This window comes from Podarcis pityusensis (assembly GCF_964106645.2).
Source record: "Podarcis pityusensis genome assembly, chromosome: 16".
Classification (NCBI taxonomy): Eukaryota; Metazoa; Chordata; class Lepidosauria; order Squamata; family Lacertidae; genus Podarcis; species Podarcis pityusensis.
In genome coordinates, this window is record NC_138041.1 from 11,130,427 (window position 1) to 11,149,925 (window position 19,499).

General features: G+C 46.2%; 1 long non-coding RNA gene and 1 pseudogene across 2 annotated transcripts; one reads left to right on the forward strand and one right to left on the reverse strand.

Annotated features, from left to right (window-relative positions):
* Positions 1 to 2,715: 2,715 nt before the first annotated feature.
* LOC308465061 (mediator of RNA polymerase II transcription subunit 22 pseudogene) lies at positions 2,716 to 18,093 on the reverse strand (annotated as a pseudogene). The gene is made up of 4 exons (XR_013991548.1): positions 16,870 to 18,093; positions 6,694 to 6,817; positions 5,395 to 6,469; positions 2,716 to 2,823 (listed from the first exon to the last, which is right to left on the reverse strand). The product of XR_013991548.1 is annotated as a mediator of RNA polymerase II transcription subunit 22 pseudogene (transcript).
* On the forward strand, positions 10,666 to 12,831 carry LOC308465184. Its single transcript, XR_013980328.1, has 2 exons — positions 10,666 to 11,978; positions 12,021 to 12,831. It is a non-coding gene; the product is annotated as an uncharacterized lncRNA (long non-coding RNA).
* Positions 18,094 to 19,499: the final 1,406 nt, after the last annotated feature.

A 19,499-nucleotide genomic window follows, 5' to 3' on the forward strand; every position in this document is an offset into this window, starting at 1 on the left:
AGGGGACCTGTGGGCCTCCAGACATTGTGGGACTCCAATTCCCATCAGCCCCAGCCAGCATGACCAATGATCAGGAATGAAGGGAGTTGAGGTCCAATAATTTATGGAGGTTCTCCACCCCTGTCTTAAAGACTAACAGATATATTTTCCTAAAGACAAGGGCCATAATCAATAACAGGCTGTACTATACAGACCGATTTTTTCAGAGGCAAAGCTGGTAATTGGTGGAGAAAAACAACCTTTCTCCAAGAGATGAAATGTAAATAACCACGCGGATTATGGAGCCACAGGTATTCATTCTTTGCTCCAGCTCTCAACACGTGGGGCTGTTTCCAATGTTAGACATACTCAGACCCATTGGAATTAGGGAACATGACTAAGGCTGTGAATACAGTATCTGTTTAAAACGCAGCTAAGTCGATATTTTTATCAATTCAGATTGAAGCTGGCTTGGGGATAATGCATCAAAACATTGCATTTCTTAAGAAAAAACACAGGATAGATGCAGATTTTGGCTAATGTTGTGTGAATGGTACTATCCGAAGCAGTGGTGGTGGGAACGCACTGGATGCAGAGTAAACGTGTGATTGCAGAGCCTAACCTAGCCGCATTAATTTCAACAAGTCAGCTCTGAGTAGGACTTACAGTGGTACCTCGGGTTACATACGCTTCAGGTTACATACGCTTCAGGTTACAGACTCCGCTAACCCAGAAATAGTGCTTCAGGTTAAGAACTTTGCTTCAGGATGAGAACAGAAATTGTGCTCCGGCGCCGCGGCAGCCCCCATTAGCTAAAGTGGTGCTTCAGGTTAAGAACAGTTTCAGGTTAAGTACGGACCTCCGGAACGAATTAAGTACTTAACCCGAGGTACCACTGTAGCTGGATCCTTGGTTTATAATTTAACTTGCTTATCAGTATTCAAATTCAGACTTAATTTATTAATTATTATTATTATACCAGCCCATCTAGCTGTGTTTCCCCAGCCATTCTGGGCGGCTTACAGCCTCGGCCCAGTATACCTGAAGGAGCGTCTCCACCCCCATCGTTCAGCCTGGACACTGAGGCCCACTTCCAAGGGCCTTCTGAAGATTCCCTCATTGCGAGAAGTGAGGTAGAGGGCCATCTCAGTAGTGGCTCCCATCAGATGTCAAGGAAATAAACAACTATCTGACTTTTAGAAATCATCTGAAGGCAACCCTGTTTAGGGAAGTTTTTAATGTTTGATGTTTTATCACTTTATTTATTTATTATAATTCTGTTGGGAGCCGCCCAGAGTGGCTGGAGAAACCCAGTCAGATGGGTGGGGTATAAATAATAAATTTGTTGCTGTTGTTGTTATATCAAAACATAATAAAACATTAAAAACTTCCAGATACGGGGCTGCCTGTATTTAAGCTGCTTCACATTTTTTAAAGTGGCATTTAATATAACTGGTTTTTAAAATACCTGATTTAATTGAAGACTATTTCGAGCATTTAATTTAATTTCACTTAAAATAACTTTTATCCAGCTGTCTGTGGAGTGTGGAGAGGATTTGGAATGGGGAAATGGCAGGAAGCGAAAACACGGAGGGCACCTTCCTTGTTCCAGCTTCATCTAATGAAGCTGAACACTGGAAAATCCGGGACCAATAAGAGAAGGTCCTTCTTCACAAAGTGAATAGTTAAACTATGGAACTTGCTCCTGCAGGAGGCAATGAGGGCCGCCAACATGGCTTGCTTTAGAAGAGGATTGGGTAGATTCATGCTGGCTATGCTTTGGATGCAATAATGCTTCTGAATACCAGTTGCTGGAACCACAGGATGAGAAAGTGCTCTTGTTCTCAGGTCCTGCTTGCAAATTTCCCACAGGCTTCTGGTTGGCCCCTGTGAGTACAGGATGCTGGACCCCGGGGGCCACGGGCTGGATCCAGCAAGCTCTTCTCACATTCTCCTCTTTTGAAACCACCCAAAGAGTCTTTGCCTGGTGTAGATCACCTGCTGGACTTTTATATTACACACATTTGCGGAACAAGCCGCAGCAGAGCCAGTGTGGTGTAGTGGTTAAGAATGGTAGTCTCGTAATCTGGTGAACCGGGTTCGCGTCTCCGCTCCTCCACATGCAGCTGCTGGGTGACCTTGGGCCAGTCACACTTCTCTGAAGTCTCTCAGCCTCACTCACCTCACAGAGTGTTTGTTGTGGGGGAGGAAGGGAAAGGAGAATGTTAGCTGCTTTGAGACTCCTTAGGGTAGTGATAAAGCGGGATATCAAATCCAAAATGATCAAGGGGCTGAAGCAAATCCCATACAAGGAAGAAACGTTTGGGATTTTTCATTGGGACAAACTTGGCGCACAACAGAAAAGTGTTTCAGGGTTAAATCATTTCAAAGAGGAACAAAAGATGTACAGAGAGAGGTCAGCACATCCCTAGCGGTGCCTGTGAGACACCCACCCTATATAAAGTTCCTCTCTTTCCCTGGTAGCTATTCCGGAAGCTTCTCCTTGCGTGACGTTGACAGGCAAACACGCACACAGGGATGTCTGAATGACAAGGGAGCTTGGAGGCAAATGAGGCCATGTGCCCGAAAATACAGTACGTTCTAATGGAGTGCCCTTCTCTCTCTCTCTCTCTCTCTCTCTCTCTCTCTCTCTCTCTCTGTCTCTCTGCAGCTCAGCTCCAATGAGTCACCGTCCCCCAGTGAGATTCCAGGCCAGGAAGAAAAAGGTGAGTGAAAGCAGCTGGCGCTCGCACACACACACACTCTTCATCGTCTCCTCCTCTTTGTTCCAGGCTGCCAACTTCTCTGCCAGTCTCAGGGGCATCATCCCCACGCAGCCCCATCCTGGGAAAAACCAAGGCTATTTATTTATGTCGCCTTCCACACACGTTTCAAGGCAATGCAAAACATGCAATTAAAAACAGCTGGAAAATAGTTTTGCTTTTTTTAATGATGCAGAAAATAACAGCAGATAAATCTGAAAACAACGGCAAGTAGAAACCCATGGAAGAGACCTAGACCTCCAGCTGGGAAAGTTTATAGGAACAAAAAATGTCTTCTGTTGTTTCCGGAGAGCACAGATAGTGGGGCACTTGTGGTATCTGGACAGGAATGGTGTTCTACGGTACGGGGGGAGGGAGTCCCATTGTAGTTTAGTATAGGGTGGGCTTCTGAGATATTTGGGTCTTGAAGGCAACGTTGTCCCGCAGCCCATTGGGTATCGAACATTAGTCCTATTTCGAGCAGAGCCACTGAAAATAATGGACATGACTCACTTAGGCCACATTCATGCCATGCATTTAAAGCAGCAAAATCGAAAGCAACACGATGGCCAGAAACAATTACAGTATAGAAAACTTTATGGAATAGTGCAAAACATCAAAACTATCAAACTGAAGTCTCTGAAAGTCCTTGAATAAGTCACGGTGCCAGACTTTACCCAGCAGAGAGCAAGCCTGTAAAGGTTTGTATAATTGGCAAATGTCCAATTCTGATGTCCAACTCTGAACTCAGCTAAACAGTGTGTCCGGATAGCAACTACTATTTCGTTCAGTTCTTCATCAGAAAATTAGTTCGACAAACACTCGTAAGTAGAAAGATGTGCAATTACTTCATTAACCAATCTTTTTTCGAATTGATATGATATACATGAGAATGAAAAGTACTCTGGAACAGTGCTCATGCGATTATGTAGTCTCTGCCGGGTAAAGTCTGGCACCGTGACTTATTCAAGGACTTTCAGAGACTTCAGTTTGATAGTTTTGATGTTTTGCATTATTCCATAAAGTTTTCTATACTGTAATTGTTTCTGGCCATCGTGTTGCTTTCGATTTTGCTGAGTCATATTTTGCAACAGGGGTTTGTTGGTTGGTTTGTTTATACATTTAAAGCAGTCATGGCTTTAAATTTAAATTATTTAAATAATGTTGTTGTTGTTTAGATTTCTATAGTGCCCTTCATCACAAGATCTCAAGGCTGTTCACAGGATAAAAATACAAGGTGAAAACACAAGTAAATAGTTAAAACAACAAAAAACAAAACCCTCCCCACACATTTAAACAGCTGTAGAATTAGTTAACAGTGCTGAGAGTTCTTAGGCGACCCCCCCCCCATTCTGCTCACAGGGCTACAATTCCCAGAGTGGTTTAAGACCCACTCCCAGATAATTTTGGGAATAGTAGTTCTGTGAGGAGAGTTGGGGTCTCCTAACACCTCTCTGCATCCCTAACAAACTACAGCTCCCAGCATTTTGGGGAGAAGCCATGGCTGCTTGACGTGGCACGATAATGCTTTAAATGTATGGCGCGAATGTGGTCTTAGCCTCATTATTTTGAATGGGTCTACTCTGTGTATAACAGGAGACAACCCATAAGACAGACTCCGTAGAAGGCAGCTTCCTCTGTTCTGATGAGTCTCTATTAAGCCTTCATTAAAGGGAGCTGCTGCTGCTGCTCTAACCATGGAAATGCGACTCGACAAGGTCTGACCGAGGGCACTCAATGCCACTTGGGCAAATTGCTGTAACGAGAGAGCGGACCAAAAAGGGCAGGCAATGGCATCCCGGAGTGCTGGAGAGGAAGGGAAGGCTCACAAGAGAAGGACACTCTGCAGCTGCTAACAGATCCCCTTTGCTGAGCATGACAGCTTATTCCTCTAGGATGCTCTTGCCAGACACTCGGCTGCAAAGGAGAAGGGCCTTGATCGCTTGGGGGCGGAACATCTGCTTTGCAGAAGGTCGCAGGATCAATCCCAGGCATCACTGTGTAGAGTTTATATTTGCCCCCTGTCTGAAACCCTAGAGAGCTGTTGCCAGTCAGAGTAGACAATACTGAGCTGCATAGACTTGGTATAAGGCAGCTTCTCCTGTTGGGGAAGGGTCGCAGTTCCGCAACTGATCATCTGCTTAAGTAAAGGTAAAGGGACCCCTGACCATTAGGTCACCGACTCTGGGGTTGCGGCGCTCATCTCACTTTATTGGCCGAGGGAGCCGGCGTACAGCTTCCGGGTCATGTGGCCAGCATGACTAAGCCGCTTCTGGTGAACCAGAGCAGCGCACGGAAACACCGTTTATCTTCCCGCCGGAGCAGTACCTATTTATCTACTTGCACTTTGACGTGCTTTCGAACTGCTAGGTTGGCAGGAGCAGGGACCGAGCAACGGGAGCTCACCCCGTCGCGACCTTCTGATCGGCAAGTCCTAGGCTCTGTGTTTTAACCCAAAACACCACCCGTATCATCAGGTAGACCCGGGAGAAGGCTCCTTTCTGAAACCTTGGAGAGCTGCTGCCAGTCAGTGCTGAGCTAGATGGACCAATCGTCTGTCTTGGTATAAAAGGACCAAGAAGGAGCTGCCATTAACTCTCCCTCCCCTTCTCTACTGGCTTGTTGTTTGAGAGTTAGTTCTGTTAGCTCCTACCTTTTCTCCAGGGCACTCAAGGTGCTGCGTGTGGTTCTCCCTCTTCCCATGTCATCCGCACAGCAATCCTACAAGGTGCTTCATGGCTGAATGACGCATTTGAACCCTGGTCTCCATCTCTTGCTCCAGACCGGCAGTCAGGTCTGGCAAAATGTAGAGCAAATGTAATCAGGACCATGGAGATTTCCTTTACGGGCCAGAGGCAGGAAGAGGCGGCTCAGTACTGAGAAGCGGGAAGTTTGGGACATTGTTGCTCCAACATTTGAAATTCTGAATGTTCTGCAAAAATTTGAGAGGTGGGGGTTACATCATAACAAGGAGGGGGAGAAAGCACCCCTCTTTTGTATTTTATTTCAAGCGGGGAGCAGGAGTCGGAGGAGTATGTGTGAAACTTGTTGGTGGTCTTCTTCCACGCATGATGGGGAATTAGACCTGGCAGCAAGAATAGCAGTAAGGAATGCTGGCAAAATCTGCACCCCCAAAAAATCGCCCCTCCAACTTTCCACTGAGATCCAGCTTCCTTTTGAAATTCTTTTGCATTAGAGGCCTGTGTATATCATCATCATCATCATCATCATCATCTTATTTGTTTCCACCTTTCCATAGCTAAAACCATGATCTAGGTGGCTTTGTTGTTGTTTAGTCGTTTAGTCGTGTCCGACTCTTCGTGACCCCATGGACCAGAGCACGCCAGGCACTCCCGTCTTCCACTGCCTCCCACAGTTTGGTCAAACTCATGCTGGTAGCTTCGAGAACACTGTCCAACCATCTCACCCTCTGTCGTCCCCTTCTCCTTGTGCCCTCCATCTTTCCCAACATCAGGGTCTTTTCCAGGGAGTCTTCTCTTCTCATGAGGTGGCCAAAGTATTGGAGCCTCAGCTTCAGGATCTGTCCTTCCAGTGAGCACCCAGGGCTGATTTCCTTCAGAATGGAGAGGTTTGATCTTCTTGCAGTCCATGGGACTCTCAAGAGTCTCCTCCAGCACCATAATTCAAAAGCATCAATTCTTCGGTGATCAGCCTTCTTTATTGTCCAGCTCTCACTTCCATACATCACTACTGGGAAATCTAGGCGGCTTACAACATGTAAAAAAAGTTTACATATTTACTGACATAACAAAAGTAGTCATGAACAATAAATAAAGCACATCAGGAAGCGCACAACCAAACTGAATAATTTCAACAGAAATCATATGTATAGCGTAGTAAGATCTAAAAATAAAGATGCAAAAAATTAAAATCAGTAACACGAAACCACATAAACAATGCCCCAGCCCAAGAGTGTGTTCAGTGACCTCACCTTTTCCAGGTGGAGTGGGTTGTCTTCTTTTCCATCACACTTCCATTTACTCTGAATTCAGTGCTCTCCCATCGCTGGTTTGGAAGTAGTGCACAGAAAACATGAGCCAAAATCCATATCGATCCTGTCATTTTTTAAAAATGAAATATTGCATACTGGTGTGTTTCCGCCCAGACTGGCTTTGATCCAAATTGAGAAAAAGAACAACCCAGATGAATGCTAAGCCTGTAATATGTTCTCAGACTTAATTAAGGGCAAGAGAGTTAATGACTAAGCAGCCCATAAGAACTGAAGAACTTGCAACTGATTTTTTCATTATTAAACTTGACCGCATGCCTTTGCTTTGGGTCAGGTAACATAATCAAAACAATGTTTTTCCTACATTATTTGATTGTTTGATTATTTGATTGTTGTTAGCCGCCCTGAGCCCGGCTTCGGCTGGGGAGGGCGGGATATAAATAAAAATTATTATTATTATTATTATTACATGCACACACACTCTTTTTAATCAAACATGGATTACCTCAGGAACAGGGAGACGCTTTATACAAAGTGAAAACATCAGCCCACCTGGCTTTGTATTGTCCACACTGACTGGCAGCAACTGACTGGGTTTCAGAGATGGTTCTCTCAGTCCTACCTGCAGATTCTGAGGATTGAACCAGGGACCTTTTTCTACTTGAGAGTTGACAGCAGCCCAAAGTGTGAATATCTATTATTATTCTAATTAATAATAATACTAAAATCCTTAATATGAAATGATGGTGGGGTTTTTGTTATTCATATATTAGCTCCCTTTCATTTCTTTTTTTAAAAAAATGTTATATATATTGTCCTTACCCTCCCTCCACTTAGTTATATTTGTGAATATAAGATTATTTTTTTTTTTAAAAGGTTCTATCAACTGATAGCGGGGGTGGAATTATGTTCAACTAGAAGGGAGAAGAACCTGTGACCCTCTAGATGTTGCTGGACTTAAGACTCCTATCCTCCCGAACAACTGGCCATGCCATTTGGAGCTAATGGGATAGATAAAAACGTGGGGAAGTTAATGTGTGAGCACACACCTCCCTTCCAACTTCCACACCCACCCTCCACACACTTTGTCCCCGTTCTAGACAGTGATTGTGGCCTGAGTAAGGCGGGCTGTCATTCACAGAACGCCAAAGGAAGAAAGGGTGGGAGGAATAGAGGCAGTGGTACTTAGGCCCCGTCAGCTAACGGTTGCTAGGCAACCTGGAGGCTGCGATGCTTTCTGCCCTTGCAGCTCTCTGCCTGTGGTTGCTAGGCAACCCAATATCCATGCTGCCCTGACCACCTCTAGGGCAGGGCAGGGCTAGGCTGTGAAGGTCAGCGCCCTCACAGGGCCTACTTAAAGAGTAGACTGTGCTCTGGCACTGATGTCCCGAGTTCAAAACGCACGCAGGCCGCACCCCTGGTGGAGGGCAGGCATAAATGGCTACTTCAAATGTCCTGAAGAGCCAGTGTGGTGTAGTGGTTAAGAGCGGTAGTCTCGTAATCTGGGGAACCGGGTTTGCGTCTCCTCTCCTCCAGATGCAGCTGCTGGGTGACCTTGGGCCAGTCACACTTCTTTGAAGTCTCTCAGCCCCACTCACCTCACAGAGTGTTTGTTGTGGGGGAGGAATGGAAAGGAGAATGTTAGCCGCTTTGAGACTCCTTAAAGGGAGTGAAAGGCAGGATATCAAATCCAAACTCTTCTTCTTCTTCTTCTGAAGTGTCTTGATCCTTTTTTGGCTTCCCATTTGGATGCTTTTTTAAAAAGTGCTTTTTTATTTTATTTTTTATGTGCTGGAAGCCACCCAGAATGGCTGAGGAAACCCAGATAGGCGGGATATAAATAATAAAATTGTTATTTTATTTTTTACAACTCACAATTGGCACGTGTACATGTTCTCCTAAATCTGGGGACACCAATGTGGTGCCCTCCTGGACGCTAACTCCCATTACCCCAGCCAGCATGGCCAGTGGTCAGGGATGATGGGAATTGTAGTCCACCAATATCTGAGGGCATCACATTCAATACCCTCATCCAAGTTTCTGCCTACCAGCAGCTGCCTATTCAGGGCCAGATTAAGGCCCTAAGCACTGAAAAGATATGGTTCCCCCCATATGTAATTCAAAATGAAAGCAATGCTAAACCATACAATAAAAAATTGTTTTTCAAAATCACACAAAACTGAGATGCATGCTGAAATGAAAGCAGCTACTTCTAGATGACGCCTTTGATGCTTTTTTAAATATCAAATGTCAAATTCTTCAATAATTTTTTCTTTCGCTGCTGCTCTTGGCTGACACCCTAAGCACGTGCCGAGCCTGTTTATTGGGTAATCCAACACACTCTGTAGATTTGATTTAAATATACTGACCCTGTGGAGTGGGAGGAGGAGCAGATCCAGGGCAGGATTTGGGTGGTTGGGACAGATCATCAAAAATGGGGGCAGAGTGAAGACTGAACATGACAGCTTACGTGGGTGAAGGCTGGCAGCATCCTGAGTTTATTGGCTCTTAAGAACCACAACTACCTAGTAGCTGGCAAATGACTGTTATATTGTTCGGGCCTGTGAAACAGGGGCAGGATAACCTGTGGTCCTTCAGATTCTGTAGGACTGCAGCTCCCTCCATCCCTAGCCAATGGGCCATACTTGTTGAGTTAATGGGAGCTGCAGTCTGACACACTTACCTAACCAATGGCTGATTGGCTGAGAGGGATCTGTACTCCTCTTTGCAGTGGTGTCTGCTGCCGGTGGACACAGAAGCCGTGGTCCTCTGTCTCCTTCAAGCAACAGTTTCTGAGTTATAGGGTCATTTCAGTCATGTCAGGGGTCGCCAATGTTGTGACCTCCAGCTGTTGTTGGACTCCGATCCCCATCAGCCTCAGCCAGCGTGACCAATGTTCAGCGTTGATGTGAGTTGTAGTCCAGTGAGAAGGTTGTTAGCGTCCATTTGTCTTGAAAGACAATGGAGCACATCTCTGGGGGCCAAGTCAAACTGTTGTAAGCCAAAAATAGCTTATCTCCTGAGATTTTTGGCTTACAACAAAACCGTTTGATAACTACAGTGCCAGATGTGATGATAACTCATAACTGCTGCCTTCAGCATGTTTTTTGCTGCATTAGAAACACCAAAATGACCTCTCTGGGGCGCATGTCTGGGCAGTGTGTATGGAGGTCCTGGGCTGCCCAGATGACAAGACCCCCTTCTTAGCATCACTGATGTGGTCCAAAGGAAAGCAGAGCAAGACATTTGGCAGGAGTTGCCAGAAGGAGGTGTACAGTACAAGGCGCCAGCCAACTATCTTAGGGACTCCACTCTGTTTTTGTGTAGGGTTTACTCCTTCCTGACCATTGGACCCACTATTGGTCTTGTCCACTCAACTCTCCAGAACCTGCCTTCACGTGCAGGGGAAGCTCCTAACTCACTGAGGGTTTGAGACCCATCGGCTCCCCTCACCTGGTTTATTCCTTTATCTGCCTGAAGCATCCATTTTCTTGGATGTCCTCAAACTCTAGAATAATAATAATAAAATTGTATTTATATCCCGCCCTCCCCAGCCGAAGTCGGGCTCAGAGCGGCCAACAATAAGGGAGGGAGAAAAACTCTATATCCACTTTCTCCTTGCCTAACATAACTTTATAAACTTCTATCATGTTGCTGCTTATTTGCCTTTTTTCTGAACAAAGAAGTCTGCAACCTTCCCTTGCAACAGAATCGCTCCACCCTCTCGATCACTTTTGTGCAAACGTCCGCTACGGTGCCATTCCCTACTCTGTGTTCAATGCGTGCACCTGTTGATTCTCCACACAGACAAAGCGGGGAGTGCCAAGAAGGTGGTAGAAGCAGAAGAAGAGGAAGTAGACATTGACCTGAATGCGCCCGAGACGGAGAAGGCCGCCCTCGCCATCCAGGGGAAGTTCCGGCGCTTCCAGAAACGGAAAAAGGACCCCAGTCCCTGAACGGCAGCAGCTGCAGCAACACCAAACCCACCTCTCCCGTCTCCCATGCCACCCCCCAGCCCTCCGCCACGACACACAGCCTGCCTTACCCTAACGTCCCCTTATCCTACCCATATTAGGTGGGGCTAGTGGTATTTATTTTTTTGCACGTACTGTAATATATTCAAAGCAAGGGTGGGGCTTGGACCCTCTCCGGAGTTTGGGGAGGGGGGTAACAAACAAAACAGGGGGCTACCCTCAAGCTCACGTGCCACTCACCCACGGGAGGGCGCTCCCACTTTCCAATAGCCATGATGATAGCCGCGTAGCCAACGTCCCTTCACTGAAAGCCATTGAGAAGGCGCTAGATTACAGTGGGCAGGGTGGGGAGAGGCAGGGAAGAGAAGGGGGCAGGCCAGCCTTGGGACAGAGGTAGAGAAGATAGCCATTGCTAGACTTGTAATATTTTAATGCGTTTTTTAAAAATGTCTGCACTTTGAAAAATTAGCCTGCTGCTACCCCCCACTGCGGTTTGGCGGGTCAGGTCAGACTTGCCCACTGCCCAATTCAGGGTTTGTTTGTTTCTTTGCTAGTAAACAAAATGAAAAGCCTTATAGCTACTCTTCCCCCACCCCCTCCAATATATAGAGATATATAGATATATAATTATAATAATAGTTTTTTATTTATATGCTACCTATCTGACTCTGGGTGGCTTCCAGCAAAATATAAAAATACCATAAAACATTAAAAACTTCCATATACAGGGCTGCCTTCAGATGTCTTCTAAAAGTCATGTATGTTTGGCATCTGATGAGAGGGCGTTCCACATATATTTGGGATCAGGAAAGAAATTCTTATTAGAAATGGCAGATTAAAAAGCCATTTTGAGAACATTCATAGATAAGTTATTTATAGGTTTTGTGCTCCGAAACTGAACACCATAGTATTAGATCCAAACATTAATGGCATGAACGCCACCATTGAGACATGATCCACAAGTCTCTCCCCCCCCCCCCGCCGCCAGCCCCAGTGTGCAAAACACACCTCATGTGAAATCCTTAAGAGCAAATGTTTAGATTTCAAAATCATCAATACTGAGATAGCCAAACTTGCCAGGTTTTAAATCTCTCATTTTTAAAATATTATTGCATATTTATCCCACCTGTTCCTCCAGAGAGCTCAAGGTGGCTTAACATGGCTCTCCGCTTCTCCATATTATCCTCACAAAAACCCAGAGAATTTTAACATACGCAATTAAGATATGATCTGCCAGAGGTCAGCTGCAAGCCGGTGAAAGAATCTGCCAAGAAGCAAATTCCATCAAGCTTTGTGCTACCTGAGTGTTCCCCAAAATTGTAATAGACTTAATAGGCATCTGATCTCTTGCATACTATATCTTTTCCCCCAAGAATATACTCAATTCTTGCAGACGTGACAAAAAAACAACCCTTCATGGATTCCTTAAACCATTACCACAACAGCTACTAATTCAGAGCCAGTTGCTAAGACTCAGAAGTAGTGGGAAGGGAGTAAAGATCTGAACTAAGAATGGAAATTTACTGGTCCAGATAGCTGGATTAAAACTGGGGCTGCATATTCACCATACATTTAAACGCACACACCATGCCCCCCAAGAATCCTGGGAACTGTAGTTTAAGGGTGCTGGGAATTGTAGCTCGGGGTGGGGACAGCAAACTACAGTTCCCATGATTATTTGAGGGAAGCAATGTGCTTTAAATCTATGGTGCATAACGCAGCCTGGGCTACAGATAACTGAAACAGATCTGCTCCCACAAGACGGGGAGAGGGAAGGGGCAAATCCTTAAACCATCACCAATTTTTAATTCCAGCGGGTCTCATTTCCCTATTACCAAGCCCTGAGATAAACCTAAAGCCCAATGACAAGGGCCCCGCAATCCCACCGACGGGAAAGGACTGTCCTTCGCGAGATCCACGCGCCCTCTGCTCCAGGGCCAGTCTGCTGTTGGGCCAGAACCCGCTACAAAGATGGCCGCCACATAACTCTCAAGCACTGACACGCCGCTCCACCACCCCTACTCTGGTTGCGGAAAACCTCCAACGGGCCCCTCTGCAAATGGCAATCAGCGTCACCACGGGGCACTGACAGAAGCTGCTTTGTGGACTGACGTTTAGCATGTTAATAAAATAATCAGGGGGAAAATGGTTGTGCCTGGTTTTTATCCTATCTATATCTATATCTATATCTATATCTATATCTATATCTATATCTATCTATCTATATCTATCTATCTATATCTATCTATCTATCATCTATCTATCTATCATCTATCTATCTATATACACACACACACACACACACACACACACACACACAAACATTCTCTCTCTCTCTCTCTCATTTGTGGAGTCCATTTGAGTCCAAAGATGGGCTGCTATGTGGAGCAACCCAAAACCTACTCAGGCCCACAAAAACATATGATCTCAAGAAGCTTTTGCAGAAGCCAGGTGGTTATCACATGACCTGCTCTGGCCTGGTGTTCATAGAATCATAGAACTGTAGAGTTGGAAGGGACCCTGGGGATCATCTAGTCCAACCCCCTGCAATGCAGGAATATGCAGCTGGTCCATACAGGGATTGAACCTGCAACCTTGGCATTATCAGCACCATGGTCTAACCCACTGAGCTATCCAGGCTCATTGGCCAGACTCCGAAAATATTTGACCCCTACCCCCACCCCCAGGTTCCCCCCCCCCTGCCCTATACTGGGCCAAACAGTAGTACAGTCAAACCTCGGTTGTCAAACGTAATCCAGTCCGGAAGACCGTTCGACTTCCGAAACGTTCCGACAACCAAAAGCGGAAGCCTTGATACAATAGGGAAACTCAAAACGGAAGGCGCACAGCACGTTCGGCTTCCGAAAATTGTTAAAAAACCGGAGCAGCTACTTTCGGCGTTCGGGAACCGAGGTTTGACTGTAGAGGCCCAGAACTTAAAGGCCTCCATCAGTGGTTCCCAATCTTCCCCGCCGCTTTAAAATTGCTGAGGGCCTCGGCAAGTCACTTAATGGTTTTCCTCTCCCTGTTGTAGCCTCTGATTTACTGCGCTAGACGCCACGTAGTTTTTAATTGCATTTGTACCACTTCCTTTCCTACACTGCATTTTGTGGCATAAACATTCGAATCCCACAGAAAACAATCAGAGACACAATAAACGAATGATCCAATGCAATATGAGAAACTGAAAGAAGCAATGCAAATATAATTGAAAAACAGGATCTGACTATTTCATGAGCTATGCCCATTCACAACCTCTGCTCCCCTATCTGCTGACCCCTAGCCAGCGTGCTTTGGGCAAAGGACTTTAAAGCAACCCCTGTGCTCTTGTTTGAGGCTGAAACCCAGCACTAAGGATCCAGCAGCATTGTCTCCCACCCCCACTGGCTGATGTGACAGGACAGTGATCCTGCTGGTTCTGGGTGTGCAAGAGCGCACTCCTGCGCATCTGAAACTGCTCAGTTCAACCACACAGGGCAGACAGCAAAAAGCTGATAATGAAGAGTCTCTTTCCTTTGAAAGGAAGCAAAAAAAAAAAATCTCTTCCCATTATCAGCATCTTGCTCCCTGCTGTGAGCTTTGAAGTCCTGACACATGGAGCCAAAATTCTACGCTGCTGATGTATAAAGATACATGGTGCGCTGTGCTATAATCGGGAACTAGGCATAATTCAGTGGCAGAGCACAGGCAGGCAGAAGGTCTCAGATTCAATCCCCAGCATCTCCCTCCAGGTACGGCTGAGAATATCCGATGTGAAACCTGTGGCAGCTGCTGCCAGCCAGTGTAGTAACACTGTGCCAGGTGGACCAATAGTCTGATTCAGTATAAAAAAGCTTCCTGTTTCAAGGGCTGCTAACTCAGTGGCAAAGCATCTGCTTTGAACCTGGGACCTTCTGCATGCAATAATTGCTAGGACCAGGAATTATGCTTGCCTGCAACCTTGGGAAGCTGCTGCCAGTCAGAGTCGACAATACTGAGCATGATGGGCCAACAGTCCTGACTCCACACAAGGCAGCTTCCTAATCATGTGAGACTGCAGTGCTCAATGCAGAGAGCTCATAAAGCAAGTGAGAGACAGACTTTTAAAATTATCATGGGCAGAAATGCTACTGAAACAGCAATGCGCACAGATTTGGACCAGGCGTCTCCCTTGGCTCCAATGAAAATGCATTTTTTCACTGTATTTTATTCTCTTTCTTTGGCCCCCACCATAAAATACAGTCCACCCTCTCCACAAGCATGCTAATTTAAATATGCAACATCAGAGCAACTGATATGAACAACTTTGGCTGTGATGTTATTCCAAAGGAAAGACTGAAATTTGGTTGTCGCAACAATACCCTCCACAGTTCAGGAACGACACAAGTAGCCGGCTGGTTCGTTGCGTGCAGATCCGCAGCTCTTCTGAAGAAGCACTTCATGTGACAGAGAAAATTAAGGCAAGCCATCTTTTCTGCGGCCTCCTCTGGGACACAGCCCTGCTCCAGAACACATGCTCTGCGAAACCCCAAACCCCCTTTGCCAATCTGCTCACGCAGATGGGTATTTTTACTCTGGAAGGAGAAAACATCGAAATATTGTCAAGGCCCGCCTGGCGCATTCAGCAGGATGCCAGCCATCTTGATACTGCGAGGAGAATCTCCCTCCAGAGGCCCAGAGTCAAGGAATAATACAGAAGCATATGGGTGCTCCCACCTCACAAAAACAGTTAGTGTGGGTTAACAAAAACTATAAGGGGTGTTCAGTGTTGGTTCTACTCAAAGTAGCCGTTGACTAACCTGTAATTGGCCACTAATCATTTGCAATCACCTTGGCTAATATTACTAATAATATTTATCACAACTTCGAAGGCAACCAGCCCCTCCCTCCTCCCTGCATTCTCTCAAGCAAACCAAATAATCTCTGCCTCTGCTGGGGTACCCCCGCAGGTCTTGTATTGTAGCGTCAATGTGCTGGCTTGGAAACAATTGTTTGTTGATTAAAAATACTCTGATTAAACTACATGACTTTAAAAACAACGACTGATGTTTCTAGTCCTTCTGGAATTTCCGTCCTGGGTGGCGGTGAATCAATTAGCTTCCCAGCTACTGTACTGGGGAAAATGCCCCTGTGCAGGGCAGCCAGGGGGTTTCAGCTGAACTAACGGAGGCTAAATCCTGGGAACTATTTTGGGTACCAGCGATCGTCAGCCCTGCAGCACAGGAAATGAGTGTATCTGAGCAAATACAGCGTTTATCCTTCAATGGAAATAGGCAGTTACTGCACAGGAACTTCCAGACAAGCTTAAAGGAAAGTAGCCCTAGGTCTGGTGCGGATCATTAATAACCCCAATGCCTTTATAGCTTACAGTGCTTGCATTGCGCACATTTGTTTCTCAAATCTGTTTATTTGATCTATAATTCGATAATTATGATGCACTGTTCTCAAAAGTCTCTTTTTAATGCTTTTTAATGGCTATTTTATATCATCTATGTTGTTTTTATTAAACGGCATACAGGCCTCCCTAAAAAAACGTAATAAATATCGCCACCCTGTACAGCTCTTCCAAAGGCGGCTGCCACAACCCTAGACAGCCCCAAATCCCCAGGAGGCTGCGGCGCAACTCTAGACAGCAATTTCTCCAGGAGCGAAATCGATCACGGGCTCTGACGCGTCTTACAAATATCCCACCCCGATCGATGGCGCCCTATTCCGGAGGAGTGATAAATCCCGCCGGGATCGATAGGCGGGAGTAAACAGGGCCTGGATCCAGCCGCAAAACCGAGACTTGCAGGCTCGGTAAATCCAAGATCCTCTTCACCCGATGTTCTTGCCTGCCTCCGCTCTCTACTGTACAAGCCTGGCGCGCTTTTTCAAACTACCCGTCTCCAAACCGAGCACCCAGAGCGCTAGATCGCTTGCTTGGCATGCAGAAATCGCCGGCATCTCCAGGTAGGGCAGGGAGAAGACACCGCCTGGAACCCCGGGGAACGCTGCTGCTGCTGCCAGTCAGTGTGGACAATACTGGACCAGATGCAGCAACAGTCCGACTCGGTACAAATCCACCTTCCTAATCCACACGGCGCACGATGTGCTCAGCTGCGTCCCGTGGCGCCCAATTCGGGGAAGGAAGACACACACCCCAAAACAAAGCTCATAGATATTGCTTTGGGGTGTCAGCAGGGGGTGGGGGGAACCAGCTTACCTTGCATGGCACTTCTAGCCAAGCTGAGAGCGCAGAGTCGGCGCAAGCGACCTCTCCAAAATCCCCCTGCACTAAAAAAACCCAACGATCGGTAGCAAGGACTCTCCGGACCAAGAAATAAGGGCGAAGGCCGGATGTGGGCCGGGAGGGTGGAGGTGAAGGAGGCCACGCCTGGGCAGCTTTGCAAGGCGGAGCAGGGTGGGATCCGAGTTGGCAAGGTGATCAGCGAGCGGAGGAAGCCCCCAAACGCTAAACGTGATCCAGCCTTGTAAAGCTGGGGTCTTCCTCACTTTGCAGCTGTGTTGGAAATGGTTTGGGGGTTTTTTGTATGTATAAAAATTGACTTTATTCAAATAATTTGTTAACAGTTAGAGGAATATACATTTTTACAATTAACATCCCCCACAAAATCCTACTTTTAACAACGCCACATACATGTTGCAATCAAGTGTTCAGGTGAACTGGCACCACCAGAACGTTCAACTGTCAAAATGCCACAAAGCTGGGGAGAATTGCAGGCTCCCTTTTCAGGCCTGCTCCATGCAAGGCAGCCACCAGAGGCATGGCTAGGCCTGGAGAGGACGTGGTTGGCTCCTGTCTCCAATATGCTTCACACAGCGGGAGGTTGTTGATGTCACACAGACTATAGCCGGAGGAGTAATATTCTTCCTCCAGCACATAGAGGTCTATGGAGATCTCATCACGCAGGGCAATCAGCTTCTTGTCGCATTCCTCCTGAAGGCTGCGCAACTGCTGGTTCCCATTGTTGATGGCTTCGTTGATGGAAGGGAAGTCATTGAGGATCAGGAACTGTTTTAGGTCAGAGACAAGCTTCATAAGAGACTCACCAGCCCGAACAATATTTGCAGCTCTGACATACATCTCACAGTTGTCCTGCTCACCTTGGGTTGCCCGAGAAACTTGGGTTTCTTCCTCAATCTTTGCAGTTTTGATTATCTCTCTGAAGTTATCCATGACCGACTTGATGTCATCTTTCAGCCTCTTGTTGTAAGACTGAAGGAAGGTTTCCTTGCTCTGGGGGAGCATGCGCTGCTGCGACATTGTGGTGGCAAGGAGACAATCTTAAGTGTTATAGAAAAAAACGCTCCTTTCCCCTTATGGTGTATCCAAGAGCCCGTATAGAGTCCTTGAGTAGGTTCCCTGAACAATGGTGTGCAAGCCCTTATATAGACTTTTGAAATTGCCCATCCTGTAGCTCAAGACCACCCCCCCAAAAAAACCATCATACATACAATACAGGAGGAGGTGGTCCCCAACAGAAATCCTGTTTATCAAGATAGCTGACAATCGTCACTGATTGCTCCACCTGGGCAGGCCGGCCATGCCTTTTGAGATGCTAAATGCTTAGTTCCTGAATGCAGGTCACAGGCTCACCCTATTCATACACAAATACTCCCTCAAGACAGGATTTGAGTAAAGAGACAATAAGGAGGCTTTCTCATTTCCTTCCTCACTGCAGAGGAATATTTGAGGTCACTGGGAGAGTCAAAATGGCTTCCGGATTGCTCTCCTGTACTATTACAGACACATGGTTTATATACTTATGTGTTTGCCTTGTACATTTATGAATGTTTATTTTATATTTGGGACCTTAGAATTCTTATAACGTTCGCTTACTCAATACATGTAATCCTCTTGAAGACAGTGGCCATTTTTCCTTTTACTCTTGCAAATAAGTCCTCCTTCATTGGCTACATCCAATCCATGGGGCGGGGAAAAGGGAAAAAAAGAAAGATGGCCAGTAAACAGGAGTGAAAAGGATTGGGAACACCATGCAGCTGTTAAAATTGTAGAATTGAAAGGGACCCTGAGGATCATCTAGCCCAAGCCCTGCAATGCAGGAATATGCAGCTGTCCCATACAAGGATCGAACCTGCAACCTTGGCATTTATCAACGCCATGCTCTAGCCAGATAAGCTATCCAGTCTTATGCTACTCAAAAAATAATAATTCATTTTTAGTGTGTGAGACCCCAGAAGCAGAGACTGGTCCTTTAGCTCTTCATACTTGGGATTCTTAAAAAGCAGAGACATCACCTTGCCAACAAAGGTCCGTATAGTTAAAGCTATGGTTTTCCCAGTAGTGATGTATGGAAGTGAGAGCTGGACCATAAAGAAGGCTGATTGCCAAAGAATTGATGCTCTTGAATTATGGTGCTGGAGGAGACTCTTGAGAGTCCCACGGACTGCAAGAAGATCAAACCTCTCCATTCTGAAGGAAATCAGCCCTGAGTGCTCACTGGAAGGACAGATCGTGAAGCTGAGGCTCCAATACTTTGGCCACCTCATGAGAAGAGAAGACTCCCCGGAAAAGACCCTGATGTTGGGAAAGATGGAGGTCACAAGAAGAAGGGGATGACAGAGGACGAGATGGTTGGACTGTGTTCTCGAAGCTACCAGCATGAGTTTGACCAAACTGCAGGAGGCAGTGGAAGACAGGAGTGCCTGGCGTGCTTTGGTCCATGGGTTCACGAAGAGTCGGACACAACTAAACAACTAAAGGATTGGTTTTCCCCTTGGGTGTTGGTACTGTCAGAACCCCAAGGAAATGCTGTCTGGGTTTTGGGATAGGGTTTACTGGTTTACATACCCGGTGGGCTGTGTCAGAAT